Source organism: Acipenser ruthenus, chromosome 29 (genome assembly GCF_902713425.1).
Source record: "Acipenser ruthenus chromosome 29, fAciRut3.2 maternal haplotype, whole genome shotgun sequence".
Taxonomy (NCBI): Eukaryota; Metazoa; Chordata; class Actinopteri; order Acipenseriformes; family Acipenseridae; genus Acipenser; species Acipenser ruthenus.
Genome location: NC_081217.1, coordinates 7,346,144 through 7,363,811, shown reverse-complemented (window position 1 = coordinate 7,363,811; position 17,668 = coordinate 7,346,144).

Below are 17,668 nucleotides of genomic sequence, written 5' to 3'. Positions count from 1 at the left end.
CAGGGTGTCAGTCAAGATTCATATTGAACCTCAGTGTAATTTAAGATTGAATGTAGATTTACAATATTACAAATTCCATAATGGCTAAACCATCCAGAGCTGTGGTTAAAAAGGATCTGTGCACTATACCTAAAGTAAATTAAACCGATCAAATGTTTTTATCCCAGGTCAAAAGAAAAATAATGATTATAGGAAACAGAGCCATTGAAAATCATGGAGAGCACAGATGAAAGGACCCAATGAAATGCCCCCTTTCCTCGACTACAGGCCTTACAGCACCCCCTGCCTTGATTGGCCTGTGAAGAGCACAGTACGTGGTATTTAATTTGCCAGGTAGAAAATGAAACGTTGAAATTCGAGAAAATCTTCTAGCAGTTTAAAAAAAGTGGGGCTTATCATGTACCTGCACTAAAAGCTTTAAATAAGGTGACTGAATGGATTTACAACCCCCATTAGTCCCATGAAATGAAGTGGACTCCATTCTGAACTCTTAAGCCTCATCTTCATTCTACGACATAACGAACACGACAGCCAAACAGCCTTTGAAAGGTATCAATGCTGCCAAGCAAATTAATGAGCCTAATGTTTACCTAACAGTGAGTCATGGCAAGGTTATAGATAAGGTGGCCATTTCATGTGGAAAGTTTTTGTATTAAAGACAATTATTAGCCGAATCACCCATTAGTATTTACCTTTTTTTTTGGGGGGGGGGGGGGGGGGGGGGTCTGATGAATTAGATCACAACGATTTTATATATATTAACAAAAAAGTTTATATGCCCACTGACCTTTGTTATTCCTGTTTATCTCACACATTCTCAAACATACTGCAGGGGAGAAAAGAAAAACTATTGTCATTATTTCTAATTCCTTTGTATTTCCACAGATTAAAACCTAACATTAATGATGTTTTCACTTGTTCACTGACTAATTAATGCTCACACCTTGCCAAGAATCATTTTCCTCCTCTGCTAATTCTAATTGGGGCAATTAATCATGCACAAAAGTAATTAGCATTGGTAAAATGTGGAGTAAAGCCATGTATATCCCCCAGGGAGCTCAGCTTTGTTTCCAGATGCAAATACAAAATTAGTCAAGGTTGCCACTTGCTTGATGCTCTGGAATACTGTATATAATACTAATGATGTTTCTCTGCATTACAGACAGTCTGATCCTAAGGTGATAATAGTGATATATCCTATTTGGGTTCAAGTGAAGCTAATTTGGACCCTATGCTGTGCTATGCTTGTAAGATCAGATGGATAAGGTATTGCAAACATTTTACAGAGAGAATAGAAATTGTCAGATTCTCACAATTCTGTTATTATTATTTTAACACACTATGTGTATGTGTGTGTCTATATATATATATATATATATATATATATATATATATATATATATATATATATATATATAATAGTGATTTTTATTTGATTTTAATTACATGATGTGTTTCACAAGATAATAGTGAATATGCTTTCTAAAAAAAAATCGTATAGTTAACAAATCTGTGGGCCTAACCCCCCAAAACATATCCTAACCCTAAACTATAACTCCATACTAACTCATACACGGTTTATCTAAAAAGAAAAAAACTCTTCCAAATAAATGGGTGTTCAAACATTATTTGATTCAGAAATAATTTCCCTGTTTATATACTGAAAATCTAGATTAAGATATTTCTCTAAAGTATTTGTAAATCGTTGTCTTGAGCAGGAGGGGTTGTGTTAAATTGAACTGTGTTAGGTTTTAGGAGGTAGTTAGCAGTATCGCATATTAATGTAAAATAGAGAAAAAGAAAACAAATATAAAAGTGTGTAAAAAACTAAAAAACCACAAACAGGAAAGGCGTGTACTTAAAAATAAAACAAAACACACACTATGACATTTTCATGAACTATACTCTTGTTTTCTGAACCACATTTCCGAAGAAAATAACACAAATAATGCTTAAAACCAGTACAAAGGTGTGTTAAAAAAAAAAATTCACTTTTAATTCAAAAGCATTTTGAAAATAATAGACCACTGTATAATCCAGTCTTTTCATGACACAGCTGAGTAATCTTTTATTGCTAATGGTTAATAAACACTGTAATAACTGTATAGCATTGAGAGCATTAAAGAGATGCTGACCAAATGCAATTCAGTAATTCATGTGTCTGCTGAGCAAGGCCTCTAAAAAGGGCCTGCAGCAATAAAAATGCAAAACACACACAGGGAGCATTGCGATGACAGGCCAAATAGAAACTATTTGGGATGTTCCATTTTCTCCTTTTCCTGCAGAGGGCATAAAGATGTTTACACACCGTATTAACCCTGCAGTGTATTGAAGGGAAGCTAAATGCTAACACTTCTGTCCATTACCCTTGGAGTTATTCTAACATAAAGATAACGAGCCAAGCTGAGTCACTAAGATATTGGAGCATTAGGGAAACTGGTTTTAGGCCTAATAAGTCTAATAAGCTTGTGTCTATCTGTGCTGTTGGTTCAACCTGGACCAGACTTTGCAACACCAGCGGCCAAACTCTCACTACAGGCTTTGGGCATGATGGGTAAGACGGTTTGTAACTAAACAACAAGCAACGAAAATAAACACTGTGAGTGTCTGAGGCGAAACAGCAAGGTCTGAGGAAGTCCAGTCAAAGACAGGTAGATGAAAATAAAGAGTCGGAAATGAGATGCTATCTTCAGACCAGATGTCAAAAGGCACTGGGGGACTTGCGCAATGGTGTCTTTAAGAGAGAAGAAAAACAAAAACAGACAAACTGTGTTTAAAACAGTCGAAGCAGGTATAATTAACAGAAATGTGGATTTAACCAACCGATGAGTGCTGTTTGTTTCCCTGCACTGCAGATAAGGTAACTGTTGCTAACCATGTATTACCAGGAATTGCGAGAGTTATGTGCTACTCTGCAAATAATTTAGCATGCTTTTATTTTATTACCTCAACCCCATCTGTTAAGTTGGTGTAATAGGCCCTTCTAGGCTGCTCAGTATCTTAAGAAACATGGTGTAGTTTGGAAGTGTAAAAATATTTAGAATCCAATATTTCAAACCCAAGTAGAAACTGTTTAGCGGCAGCAATACGAAACATCTCACTAGTATCTTTCATATCATAGCAATATTACTAGCTCCACATTTGCCCTTTGAGGCTAATAGAAGACTATTTTATTCTGTCTGGCTCTTTTCCCAATGCAGTTATTACCACTAAAAGTAAGATAATAATCCACACACCAATATAATTACCTAATACCACTTTACCATCCCTCTTCCTGCTCAATGGGCCACACAAACACATACTTCAGCAGGCTAGGAAATGGGATATTTAGATAGCAAACTTCCAGTTCAGATTCATTGACAGAAAATCGTTCCACATGGGAGAGTGGCATACTTATCCAACTGCCATCACAGAGGGTTAGACTGCTCTTGTCTTAGCGTTTCCGCAAAAAACCACAAGCTATTCCCAGTCAATATAACGAAATAGGTTAGTGTATATGATACTCATTGAAATTTACGACAGCCAGTGTTTGTTCTACTCTACTAAATGCATACTTCTAGAAACAATACATACATCAAAGTCCTTAGGGTCATTCACACAAATTCTGTGACTGTACTGTGACATATGCATGTTGTTCCTGTTGTCACTAGACATGTTCTTAAGGGCCTGTCCTAGGTTGATCTGTATATCTTGTGATAAACCCGTAGTCATAAAGGCTTTACTTTTTAAACCTCAGCTCAGCCTCCAGGTGCTGAATTCAAGTTTGAAACGGATATGACTTGTACTATATTGTGTTGAAATACACTTTGTGTTCATTTTTACTTCACTGGTCTCCAGTTCCTTATTTTAAAACTCTAAAAGCAAAGCGTTTTACTTCCAGATTTGTCAGAGATTCTACTGTTGACCGTGGCTGGCACCAATGGCAATCACATGCTGTCAACAAAATTGTAAAAAAAAGATAACATAATTGCAATATCTTTAGGGGTAATTGTACGTAACTCAGGGGGATGAGTCTCCCTAGCTACTATAGACAATCCTTGAGAATTTTTTTTTTCTTGAACACTTAACCAGCCTTAAAGTTATCAATTAAATAAACTAGAAATGTATCCCTATAAAAAAGTGTGTATGACATTGCTTATTATTTTAACACCCCCCAAGAAATAAAAAAACTGCATTCTCTATTCCACTGTCCTGCAAACCAAACCCACTAATTTCAGTGTTAAAAGTACAACACCCTCCTCATTTATCTGAAGGTGAAATACTTTGGGAACTGTGTTAATGTGGTTGGGGACTTGCCCACAGCAGCATGACCTGTGGGTATGCTAGTTTTTCCTGTTCCGTTTACAAGTCAAGTGAATTTACCAGTAACTTACATTGCATTGACAGCGAAGAAAAAAGTTACCGACATGCATCAGGTTAACTGATGACAGGAAAGTGTGGTTGTTCTAATGAAAAGCCTTGGTGTTCTTCTAGCAGGTGCGTTTAACCCTGTAGATAGAGAGGTGGCGTGTGAAACTTCCCCAAATATTCATTTTACATCAAATGTGCTTTTCCAGCTTTTTCAATTCTTATAAAACGGTTCTGATAAAACTTTTTCAAGAGGCTACTAAAATTCAGAAGAATACAATACTATTCTTTTCAGTGTCTTCCTTGATAGTACACAGACAATTAGTGATGAAAAAGGGATGAAAGAACAGCATTCATTATAATCAGATTGAATCAGTATACAGATTTATCAGAGTGCTGATGGCGGTGTAACATTATCTAATACTGTGTATTAAATATATTAAAGATGTCAGAGTGAAAATATATTGTGGCATTTTTTGGCATTCTGTAACAATCTGATGACAATTTCCGTTTTCTGATAAAATGCCAAACTTTGCATTAAGCGGGAGATTGCTTTCACTTACTCATAATAGGCTTTTCTGAAAAGATAAAAATGCAGATTTGCAGTGCAATAAAAAAACATTAAAAGCAAAAGCTCTTTTGTTCAGTGACCCAAATAGAGCTATGGGTGATAAGGTCTGCTTATTAATGAAAAGAAATGCAATGCATGCTAATTATAGGCTAATATGTTATATTTGTAGTCATATTGTATTGATACCTGCCTGGTTTTGATGAGTGCTGAGTTTACCTTCTTTTTATCTGAAAGAAAGCAACAACACCAATATTATAAAACTAACTAGAAACAACTTTGTTGAAAATTAGAAGATAGTTTTTGTTCTTGTTTGATGAAGTAATTCTGTATGATATTGTGCTTACAATAGGATTTTGTTGTGGTTGCTTTACTACAGCTTTGGCAAAAGCTTTTGTATCACCCTATAACTCATTTAGCTTCATAAAGTCAAATGAAACCTGCTGAATAATGTTACGTTAACATACTAAATTACATACCGCTTTGTAGTTTTCCATATACTTAACGAAAAAGTGACAAAAGTTGAAAAATGTGATATTTTCAAATCTAACATAAATACTGTACTACATTATGGCTTCCAGTAGAGTTTTGCAATATAATTTAGTAGTTTTTTTAATTACAGGTTTTGATTAAATAAAATATATAAATTATGTTCATATATATATATATATATATATATATATATATATATATATATATATATATATATATATATATTACTATGTCTTAATCCTAAAATTCAACCCAACCCAGTTTCCAGTAGTAAACTTGCATGTTACCCTGTGACTAACCAAGTTAGAAGTAAACTTCTGACCCAACAGGAAAAGGCCCCATATCCTGACGCTGTATGATTTACCTGTGATTATGTCCTCTCCACTGCTCAGGAGAACTGAAGGTCTGTTGCCATCCTCCGACCCTACCATTGAGTCAATCGCCTCTTTCTGCCCATGAGCTTCACAGCGGATGCCGGTAAGTTACCGCTTCCCTAGTGGACAGTCCCATGGAAGCAGTCCCGGGCGGTTTTCCCTCCCCAACCAGTGGGAGCGCCAACATCTGCAGCCCAGCAGGACAGCAACCTGCCCTACCCTCACTGCAAAACACACTTCACAGCAAGCAAGCATTTGTGTCTTTATATAGGATCCTAACAGAATATTTTTTGATGTAATTATTACCCATTAGGAAGCCATCTGAATTCCAGTGTAATACCCTAAAGAAACCGTAGCTGAACCAATAGCAAACCTCAATATTACCTGTAGCGGCAACACATAGGTTTTAAGGCCATACAGAATTATTCCATCTTTAGCATAGAAAATAATAATGTGTTACACTGTTATAAAGATCAGCTATACACAACGTAGAATGAGTCATTTCCCTTTGAAGACACGTTCCACTGTTGTACAGTTCCACAACCTTTACTCCAGGAGGGGCTATTTGATGGTAGATGTACATCTCTTTGTGACTGCTTGCTAATATTCTTGTAATTCCAGTTCTAATATTATTCATTAAGCATAAGATATCTGTATCTTAAGATGTACAATCCCCTATAAAACTTAGCTTAGTAAAAGCATAGGAAAGTGTAATAAAGCACAGTGACCGCATGGCAAAGCATAGGCAGCCATTGTAAAGAATAGCAAGGCACACTAAACTTTCTTGTAAATATGTCAAATGAGTCCTATCCAACCTTTTTAAGTGAATGCAGATTCTATATGTTTAATAAAAAAAAAATGCATTTTTAAAAATGCCAGCCTAACCAGTCCCTTAAGTTCCAGTAAATTAATAGTCTTTCATTATTTCATGTAGTTATTAAAGTATGCTAAGACAAACATTGTCCCTGTTCCTTTAATAGTGTAAGTCAACAAAATAGCAATACCTTTGGGAACTAAAGTATAAGTTATGAGCTTTAAAAATCTATTATATTGTACTGGCATTGCATATAAGTGATCAATAATGTTTACATGCATCAAGCATAGGAGATAGCCTGGAGTAAAAACATCACTGGTTTTTCCAAGTGTCCCTCATTTATAGACATAAACATTTAAGTAAAAGAAATAAAAAAAATAAAACATTGTTTAGTTGTTATTGTGAGGCTGCCTGCCATTACTATACACAAGCAAAGCATTTTCATGGGAAATAAGGACCTAACATGGCTACTATTTCTCATTAGATAAATAAGGGTAACAAGCAGCTGAGGTGTAGTCTTCTTTCAAAAGAGTTCATTAACTGTAAATTTATTCCTGAAGAATCCACTGGGCAGTGTAAAATGATTTAGCCACAACTGTAATGATTTTCTTCCAATGCTACACTATTACTTTAATGAAATTCAGTGTTTAATTGTGCGTGTGTGTGTGTGTGTGTGTGTGTGTTACTGACAGTACTGCTGGTAGAGATTGCTAGATGCTCTTAGTTAGAATGATATCTTTTTTTAATTATTGATTTATTACTGTTTTTGAAAGAAATAACAAATAAAACAGTAAATAGTTCAGAATCAGAAATTATTCCTACCGTAAGAGTACCCAAACTGTCTTTTAATTTTTTTTTTTGAATTTTTTCCCCATAATGAACCGTTACAATTTAACAATAAAAAAAAAAATATGTGTGGGCTATATTCAAAGCTTTTTACACTGTGTTACATTTACACCAGCAAACAAAACACAAACTACTACCGCTATGGACAAAAAGTTTTGCACCCCCCTACAGAATTAACAAGTTTTGCTTCATAAAGTCGAATGAAACCTGCTGAATAATGCTACAATAAAATATTGAATTACTTACCACTTTGTAGTTTTCCATTTACTTAACGAAAAACTGACATTTCGAAATCCAACATAAAATACTGTACTACTATTATGGCTTCTGGTAGACTTTGCGATATCATTTTGCAGTTTCTTTGATTACATGATGTTAAATAAAATATATAAATTATGTTCATATTGTTTATTTTTAATACTAAAATACTAGGTGATGCAAAACATTAGGCCAGAGGTGTTATATTACAGAACCATATTAAATGAACCTCCAGAGTCTATTATTATTATTATTATTATTATTATTATTATTATTATTATTATTATTATTATTATTGTAGCTGGTGTGACTTAGCACTGTGGTAAATGCTTTGTGAATATGGTCTCTTAATGTTGACCAATACAATAAACGTAATACTATAAGAGTTTGTATTATCATGTTGTCACCCGTATTGTCACTCTGGTTTGCTCTGAAAAATGCTTCACAATGGGTATTGTTTTCCCAGTCTTGCCCACCAGATTAAGCAAAAGAGTCAGAAACCTAAAACTAATATCGACAGTGTTTCATTGATGAGGTGAAGCAGCACTAGCCTCTAAAATCCACAAAAGAGAAATATCAGCCTAAAAGGTAAACATTGTCACTTTAATTGCAAAAAACATAAATATTTGATATTCAGTAAATTAGATCTGTAGCTAAAAACATTTTTGTAAATGGAATTTTATCTGGAGCTCAGTGCCATTAACAGCGAAAGTCAGGACTGCTGCGGGGACTTTAATTAACTGCATTCAGGCAGAACTAAACATTTTTGACATTTTTCCTAGTCCGGAATTAACTGTCACAGCAGAGGGAGAAAGTAACCATCTTGTCACATTGTGTTTGTGTAAGAATTGCAGAATGCTGTGTGCTCTGTTTCTGAAAGGCAAAGTTTCATATCACAGATTTTTCATTCTGAACGACAAGATGGAAAATATTACAAAAACTAGACCCTTTTTCTGGCAGGTATGTGTGTGTGTGTGTGCGTGGGAAGAGGGGTGTTTTGTGTGCGTGTGTAGAACATGGAAATAACTTTAAAAAAAGAAGAAAAAAAATACCCACTTTGAAATTTTAAGAAAAAATGAATGTGGGCATCTGAGGGTTTGATTCAGATGTGGTATGTCAAAAAATTTCAAATACAAAATAAGATAAAAACAAGGTCTGTGAGATGACCTTTTACAACAATTAATAATAAAAAAAAAATTGTTTATTTATTTATTTATTTATGTATTTGTTTAAAGGTTCATAAAAAGCACATAGGACGTTCATGTTGTTTTCAGAAGTGCTATGGGTTCAGATCACAAATGGATTGGTTGAATCGGTGTAATGAGATCATCTACTGCTTTAGGACCTGTATGGAGGTTTAAATGGGTCAATTAAATAATTAAGAACAATTCAACAGCTGGTTTGAAAAAGACAGAGTAGCAGATCCCTGATTTTAGATTTTAGTCTTACACATGTTGCATTTTTCTACTCTGATGTATTATGAGCATCAATAATTAACTCACAGCCTCCACTAGTGCTTTCTACTATTATAACAACCTATTACTATTACTATTATGAAATCACTCGATTTTCAAGGTGTGGTATCCAAAGCATAATCGACAAGTACAGAGAAACATCATCTGTAACTGACAAACCCAGGACTGGAAGACCCTAAAAGCTGTCTAACAAGGATGAGCAATATTTGAAGATAATATCCTTAAGGAATAGAATGAAGACAAGCATTGAATTTACAACAGGATTGGCAGAAGGCACAGGTGTCGTTGTCCATCAAATCAACAGTACGAAGGTCACTCTTGAAATCAGGACTTAAAGGATGTGTTGCAGTAAGAATACCTGTGTTAAGAAAGGGGAACAAGACTAAAAGGCTAAAATATGCACAAGAACACAGAAATTGAACTGTGGAACCATGGTGAAAGGTGCTTTGGACTGTTGATGGATGGACAACGACACCTTTTGCATTTTTAAAAAGTCAGAAATACCAACCATGGGTCCTCCGCATATACAGACCTGCCGTGATCTTGAATAGACTGTTATGGTCACAGAAATGATTAGGAGACTCACAAGAGAATCAATGTTCATGACCTGACATAGTGTCCTTTTGTTGAATCAGACTTCAGTTACTTAACCATCAGCCATAAAATGCAATGCACCTCTACATTCCCTCATACTTATAAAACTGTCAGCCACAGTTAAAAGTCATAGCAAAAAAGTATAAAGGCTGTGGCAAAGACATGTGCATGTTTTATTTATTTGATCAATTTATTATTATTATTATTATTATTATTTATTTTCAGGGAACTTATGAATGCTTACATTCTGTAAAAATGTTTTGGGATTTGTTCTTTGTTACCCATTTACATGTACTTTGTATGTGCTTTGTAACTACCTTTCAAACACCCATTATCTTTTAGTAAGAAACCAGCAACTTAAAACAACACAGAAGCTAAAGACCTAGTTCCTTACACTTGTCTTGCAGTTCATCTCTCCTGCCTCTGCCTGGTATGAAACCGTCTTTACTCCTACCCCCTACACAATCTTAAACAAACCCCAGTGTGCTTTGCTAGTGATTGAGCCAGAGCAACCCAATAACAAACCAAACAGTAGAGGACTCAATTTACCAGGGGCCTAGATTATGTGATCCAGGATACACTGCTGAGAGATGACACTATGCAACAAAGCTGAAGAGCACATGAGATAGGGACTGGTGTCACCAAACCACCCTATTTTTTTTACAAGGGGCCAGCCCCTTGGCTCCCTACAATATGTTCATTTCAAATCCTGTTGTATTTTTTTTAAAACACATTTTCAGTTATTATATCTGAAAATAGGCCTCTGCTTCAGTCAAGTTTAACATGATATGTTTAATTTTATACAGATTTGATAAGTGGGCTGTATGTTTTTTATTTGAAATAGTTAAACAGTGGTAAAATTAATGAAAATCAGATCCTTGAATTTTTAATGCAATGCCCCAAAGGCAGACGATGCTTGCATGTCGTACATCATTTTGATTCTGCTTGATCTTTTCCACTAACTGTAGTTGTGATTTGAAAATTTCTGCAGCACATTCTGGTAAAAAGATATAGGAAACGGTACAAGTCACTTGAAACTTTAAGGGCAAGTGAATGATTCATGACTCATTTATTTTAGTCCCCCCATCCTCTGCTGTAGATTTCCTTAAAGGAACTTAGAGTAACCTTTGATGATTAAATGCTGATTGTCTACTTTGTATTGACTTTATTATCAGTAGCACCAAGTGTATCTTTCTGCCTGGCCACCTGTCCGTCACACTCTTTAAAAAATGATGACATATTTTTGTAGCTTCCTGTATATAATTAGATGTATTGTTACCAGTTTACTAGAAGGAAATTATAGTTAAAACATGTATTAGAATTGAAAACAAATATTTACAAACACAAATACTTAAGATGCTAGTTGCTTGAAATGCACTACTAAAGGGTATATTGAATTGAAATGTTAGAGGTCCAACATTTTGCTGTGTTTCATTCAAGTGTGGGCAAAACATTTTTTTTTTATGTGTGTTGTGACTGAATTTGAAAGTTGAAAAAAAAAACTGCCTTATAGCTTTAAAACTGGGTAAAGCTTCTGGGGGTTTCTGTCCCCACTAACCATATTTTCCTCTTCCATCACTCTGCTTGTAAATCGAGATCATTACTTCTTTCAACGTTGTTTTAGAAGAAAGAAAACAAAACTCGACAGCAGAGTACTTTGTAAGAGAAATATGCGTGAACTTTGCCTGAAATGGGGTTATCAGTCATTATCAGCTCTGGATTTGGGGTAGTTGCCAGTAAACTAGGACAGCTGAATCTATATGAATTTCAGAAGAAATCTAAAGATCTCTCCCAGTGTACATGTGAACATCACTTCATACCACAATCATGTGCACTGTATGTGTTCCGGATGTACAACGTATGAAAGATCTGAAGATAGATCTGAGATACAGTCCCTCAGGTTTCATTCTGATGTCAGCAACGCATGCCATTATTTTTCTTGGGAGATAAAGGGCATACAGCACTATATCCATACATTCATTTAATACATTGTATTCAAGCGTCATTGTTACTATATTGTGATTCAACTTCTTAAACAGTAAGTCTTGAGATTATAAACAATTCCAGTATTGGTCACCTTTTAAGGAACTTTTTTTTGTTAACTGTTAACAAATAGATTACTAATACATTAACAAATGTTGTTCATTTTTGTTAATGGTTAGTTGATCTATATTAAAAGAAAAAACATTTTAGTAGTGTAAGCAATATATAAAGTACTTGGTGACACTAGTTTAGGGATATGTTATAAGTGGTTATATTTATAAACTATACTATATTTGTATATTATTGCATGGATATAACCACTAGAGATTTAATTTCAGAAGCAGTTTTGTGACTCTGTCAGAAGTGAGGTGAATTATGGGAATTTTTATATATTTAAAATGCTTATGAAATCCCATGACGTGTCAAATGTAGCGAATGTTAGTGGTAGACACTATACCCTGTACTAATGACGTCAGTTTTCTCAGTGCTGAACAGATGTTGTGAGACAAAGTCATGAAGTTATTTAATCAGCTAAAACTGGTCTACTTTTTATCGTACAAGATCTGTTACAATGTTTGACTTTAGAGTGTCTCAACCATTAATACCATTACATATTTAACAGAAACTGGCTTGTCCTTTTTTGTGATTTTTCTTTGCTACATGCTTCCAGGTTCAACGTTTTTTAGTTAGGGAATCTTGCAAAATGAAATATGGTTTGATGCATTCCCAATGCAATGAACAAATTGCCTGCTTATTGGCAAAATATACAAAACTGATTTAAATCTGTTGCCAATTTGTATTTTAATGACTTCACCATTTGTGCAGAATGTGCATGTAATGTTTGGAAAATACTGACGCTTTCTGACACTGCTGATCACATACAAGGACGCTGGGAGACATATTCACTATACAATGTACAGATTAGTATTACCTTTCCAATAGACCCAGGGTTCGAATGTTTGGTTATGGCTGAGCTTAAATAAGGATTAACAATATTACCCCTGTTCCTTTCTTTGCCCACGAGCTTTGCTGTTTTTTACACTTATAGAGGATCTACATATTTTACACGACCTTCTTCTACATCCTGTGTTAAAGGTCAATTTTCTAGGTCTGACCAAAGGGCCTGTCTCAGGTTGACATTATGGGTGAGTCACCTGACACACAATAAGGTAGCAGATAGAGAACTTGAAAAATCTACAGATCCCCAATTGATGTAAAAAAAAAAAAATCTAAACAAAGAACATAACGATCTTCAGCACAAATATAAAGGGACCTATGATAATGTTGCTGTTACTGTAAATGCTATTAAGAGGTCAGATACCATAGTGCACCACACTGTTTATCACTTTTATATTCTTATTTCACCCCTTCAGAGCCAGACTTGTACTTTCCAGGTGTAGGCTGTAACATCTTGACCCACATTTAAAAGGGCACAGCAAGCCTGAGATTGGCCCAGTCCATCGTAAACATTAAAAGGGGTTGAATGTCAAGATTTTAAAGGATAAAGGTGAGTTACATATCTGACATTACACAAGCATGAGAGATTGTGTTTATATGGTAGTCGACCCCACCTATGTCAGTAAGTTTGAACAGACTGGCTCAATGGACTGTTTAACAGGTTATACACAGTATGTGGAGCGTATGCCTTTTGAATGATATCCACTCCTCTTGACTAAGAATTGGGACATAGGGTGTCCTAGTACTTTGAGGATAGTGCATGTTTCATATAAAATGGCCTTTATATAACCTTAAAAGTATTGTTTATATGCAATTTATAAATATATTAAAATATCATAATTTTTATATGATTATACCACATGGTATAATCAAGTCTTAAAAAATGAAGACTGTATAAGTCCTGTTACTAACAATTTCAGCAAAGAGCAAAATAAGAAACAGGTCAGACAAAAGAATAATACATCCTAAATATAATAACTTTTGTTACCTAAATATGTTTTTACCTGAACATTGTGTGCCCTAGTTCTTATTTCGCACCATTTTAAACATCTTTGCTGTATGTGTTCTATTCCCGAGCACTGGGAAAAAAGAAAACAAAAATGAGTGGTACACTTTAAATAAGAGCCTCGCTTTCAAATAAGTCCCATCATCTCCATGACAACAGTTGTACGGGTAACATGGAAATATATTAATGTAAAACCATGGCAACGTTTTTCCAATTGAATTAAGCAGCACCTGTGCACATTACAGAGAAAGATAAAAAACAAAAAGCTGTCGGTTGCTTATGGAACAGCTGTGGCTCAGTGTTTAAAATAAATGTTTATGCCCTTTACAGTGAGATAGATTGCTGTTTTGTTGAATATTTTGCTATAAAAAGGGGTAAAATGGTTTATATTATTCCAAGTCTCTTATTCTTTTATATTATATTCTGCTCAATAACCAATATTTACTGAGGGCTACAAATTGACTAACCCACATTAATCATTTTTTGTGATTGCTCCATTATTTTCACCTCTGTGCTGCAAAAAAAGGGACTTCTAACACAATAATGTGTTAAAAATGCCTCAAATAATCTACCTAATGAAGTGACCCAGGCTGGCTGCAAGCAGAAATTCTAAACATACACACTTTATCTGAATGTCAGAGGAGCTTGCACTGTAGGCCATGGTGTACAGTTTGTGTATTGTAATTCAGCTTTGTAATTCAGCTACTTCTATTGCTGTGCACAAAAGCCAAAAAACAGTCTAGTCTAGTGATCTGATCTTTTTGAATCACACTGTAATGGATTATCAGCAGATCACTAACTCTGACGCATTGGGAGGTGAGCTGTGTACAGGGAGTATTGTACACACAGCACATCATGTGATTAAGCAGAGATGACTTTTCCATTACCGCAAGCTGCCAGGAACGGATAATGCAGGCCAGATTTAAAGACTTTCTAAAAAATATGTACAAATGGAAATAGATCAAAAGGTCAAGTATTAAAACTATAATAAAAACCTCTTAAACTAAGACAGAGTACAACCACTTCATTTATAAACCTCTATCAGTATCATTTATTGTTATCGTATGTTAGGTCTTCTTATATTCCAGCTGACCATTTTAATTAATGATGTATTTGTGGTAATTGTCTGCTGAAGATTCTTTGAAGACATTGAGAAAGATTTCTAGTTGATCCGTTTGTCTAATTATTTTCTGTTTGTATACAATACCATTGAGGGTTGTATAGTTATTAAAGGAGATTAAAAAGTTATTTTATTTTATTCCAAACATTTTAAGCCATTATTTGTATGTGTTTGATATGTGATCTGACAGTCATGAAATACAGTCAAGTGTTAAAAAATATGAAATATGAATTGCTGTTATTCCAGAATTCTCATCGGGAGTCCTAAACAACTATTTAATTACTGTAGGCATACATCATATATATATATATATATATATATATATATATATATATATATATATATATATATATATATATATATATGTGTGTGTTTTGTTTGTCCGTGGACAATATGTTGTTTTTTAAAAAATGTCCGTCACCATTCTATATGGTACCAACCTCTCATAGGTGCAGCAATGTCTTTAGACATTCTGATTCTTGCTCTCTAAAACATCAGGTGCCCCCACCCCAAATGACTGAGATTTGCTTGATTTTTCATGTAATGCACTTTCAATACAATTGAACCCAGCGAGGGAGTCAGTCAGTCACATGGAATTCCGAAAGAAAACGTGGCGTGACATTTAGAATTTTCTTTTCCTCATAGCTGAGTAACTGCTACTTTGCTCTGAAACAAACAGCCAAGGGACCAATGTTGTGGGAAGCCATCACAAGTACTTCCACATCCTTGTATACGATGCAACACCTGTCAAACTTACATCCACTTCTGTATCATGAAGACCACCAACAGTGGAGCAGAAATATTCCTAGGACCTCCAGTTTGAAACACTTCCTGTGTAACAGGTAATAGAACTGATCCACACATTCCCCTTTGTGTAGCATGGAATGCAAGTGTACAGTAAACCTTGAGGATTGGCCATATTGGCTGTAGCACAGACGTGAACTTCCAGCCTTCTGGTAAGAGCTGGGCTTCACCAGAGTCAAAGTGAAAACTAAGGCTAGAAACGAAAGATGTACAGCAAAGATGCTTGTGAAAAAGTTGTTATGCTAATAAACCCTTTAATAGGGTTTGAAGGAAGGATGTCACACCTGTTATTTGTATCAGGTTCTGGCAGTTGCTACAAAAACAATGCGTGCAATTAGCTTACAAAGGAAGCATTAGTCTTGTAGGTGAAATATTTAGTGAAAACAGTGAGTGTTAAAGCGAGACCTGTTTAATGGAAGATGATTGCTGCTTGTATTAACTCCTAAAAGCAGACAGCTGGATTTGTGAAGAAACCACAACAGTAATATACTAAAATGATTAATGACAAGATTTCCATTACACGAGAGTAGATGTTAAAACTTCATGCTGATTTGCTCTCGCCAAGATAAGCACCAACTAAGACGTAGCTTTACAGTAAACTAATGTGATCCATATGTGTCTCCATCCATTTACGTTTCCTTCCATATGATGATGTAGATATCCTTCTGTCTGGTGTTAATGGCTGAAGTGTAATGCTGGCTCCAGGGATCAGCTTATTTTGCCTCCCTGGCGCATCAGCACACACAACGGCTGCGATGCTGGCTCCGGGGATCAACCAAAGTGCAGCCTCCCCAGCGCATCAGCATGACAACCGTCTAGATTGAGCTAAGTAGGGTACATCTCTGGGGTTTTCAAGTGGGCACCTTCCATCCTCAGTGTTTCGTCGACTAGCCCACGACACCTCAAGAGGGCTCGACGGTGATTCTGGCGTCCCAGCATCACCCCCCTCCGTCCCCCACTCAACTCAGCCCAGCTTACTTACCTGTACATCAGCGTTTCTTTCTTTCTATTGTGCTTGAGATCCCCAGCCAGAATCTTTCCGTCTCAACCACAGCCAGTTGCTGCTCCTCTCTGCTGCTTCAGATAGGTTCTTCACTGTGTGACGCAACTCTTGGCCACTGAATCCGACGTCTCTGAGAAACCGGGTTGTAGAGTGTGCCACAAATCCTCGACAACCCACTTCCACTGGGTAAACCCGAACTCTCCATCCTCGCTGTTCCGCTTCAGTGGCTAGTTGAGCATACCGCAGTTTCTTCCTCTCATACGCCTCATCTACAGCATCCTCCCATGGCACTGTTAACTCTACCAGGTGAACAAGGCGTGCTGATCCAGACCACAAGACAATATCTGGTCGAAGGTTAGTGGTGGCAATCTCAGGTGGAAAAATAAGCCGTTGACCAACATCTGCCAGCATTTTCCAGTCTCTAGCAGCTTCCAGTTGTCCTGGGCGAGGATTGGTTTTAACACCTTTTCTTGGTGGTTGCTCTCCTGGGCGGAGGAATGTTGTCTTTTGTGTGTAATGTTTTGATGGAACAGGTGACAACTTATTGGTCATGTTACGCTTGTCCTCCAATGCTAAGGCCAAACATTGCAGCACCTGGTTATGGCGCCAAGTAAACCGTCCTTGGCTAAGAGCCACCTTACATCCTGTCAAAATGTGCCTTAATGTTGCAGGTGATGAACACAAAGGACATGAGGGATCCTCTCCTACCCAGAGGTTTAGGTTCTGTGGTGATGGGAGAACATCATATGTTGACCTGATGAGGAAACTGATCCTGCTCTGTTCCATTGACCATAGGTCTTGCCAGCCAATCTTGCGTTGTTCCACACTCTCCCATCTCATCCATTCTCCCTGCTTGGCCTGGGAAATGGCCTTTAGTAATTTTTAGTAATTGACAAGTAATTACAAAAAAAGTAATATATATATATATATATATATATATATATATATATTGTAAAAGATTCACACCCACTTGGGTTCGTTGCCCCTTTAAGAATAGACCCGGCACACAGAAATGGATTTTTTTTTA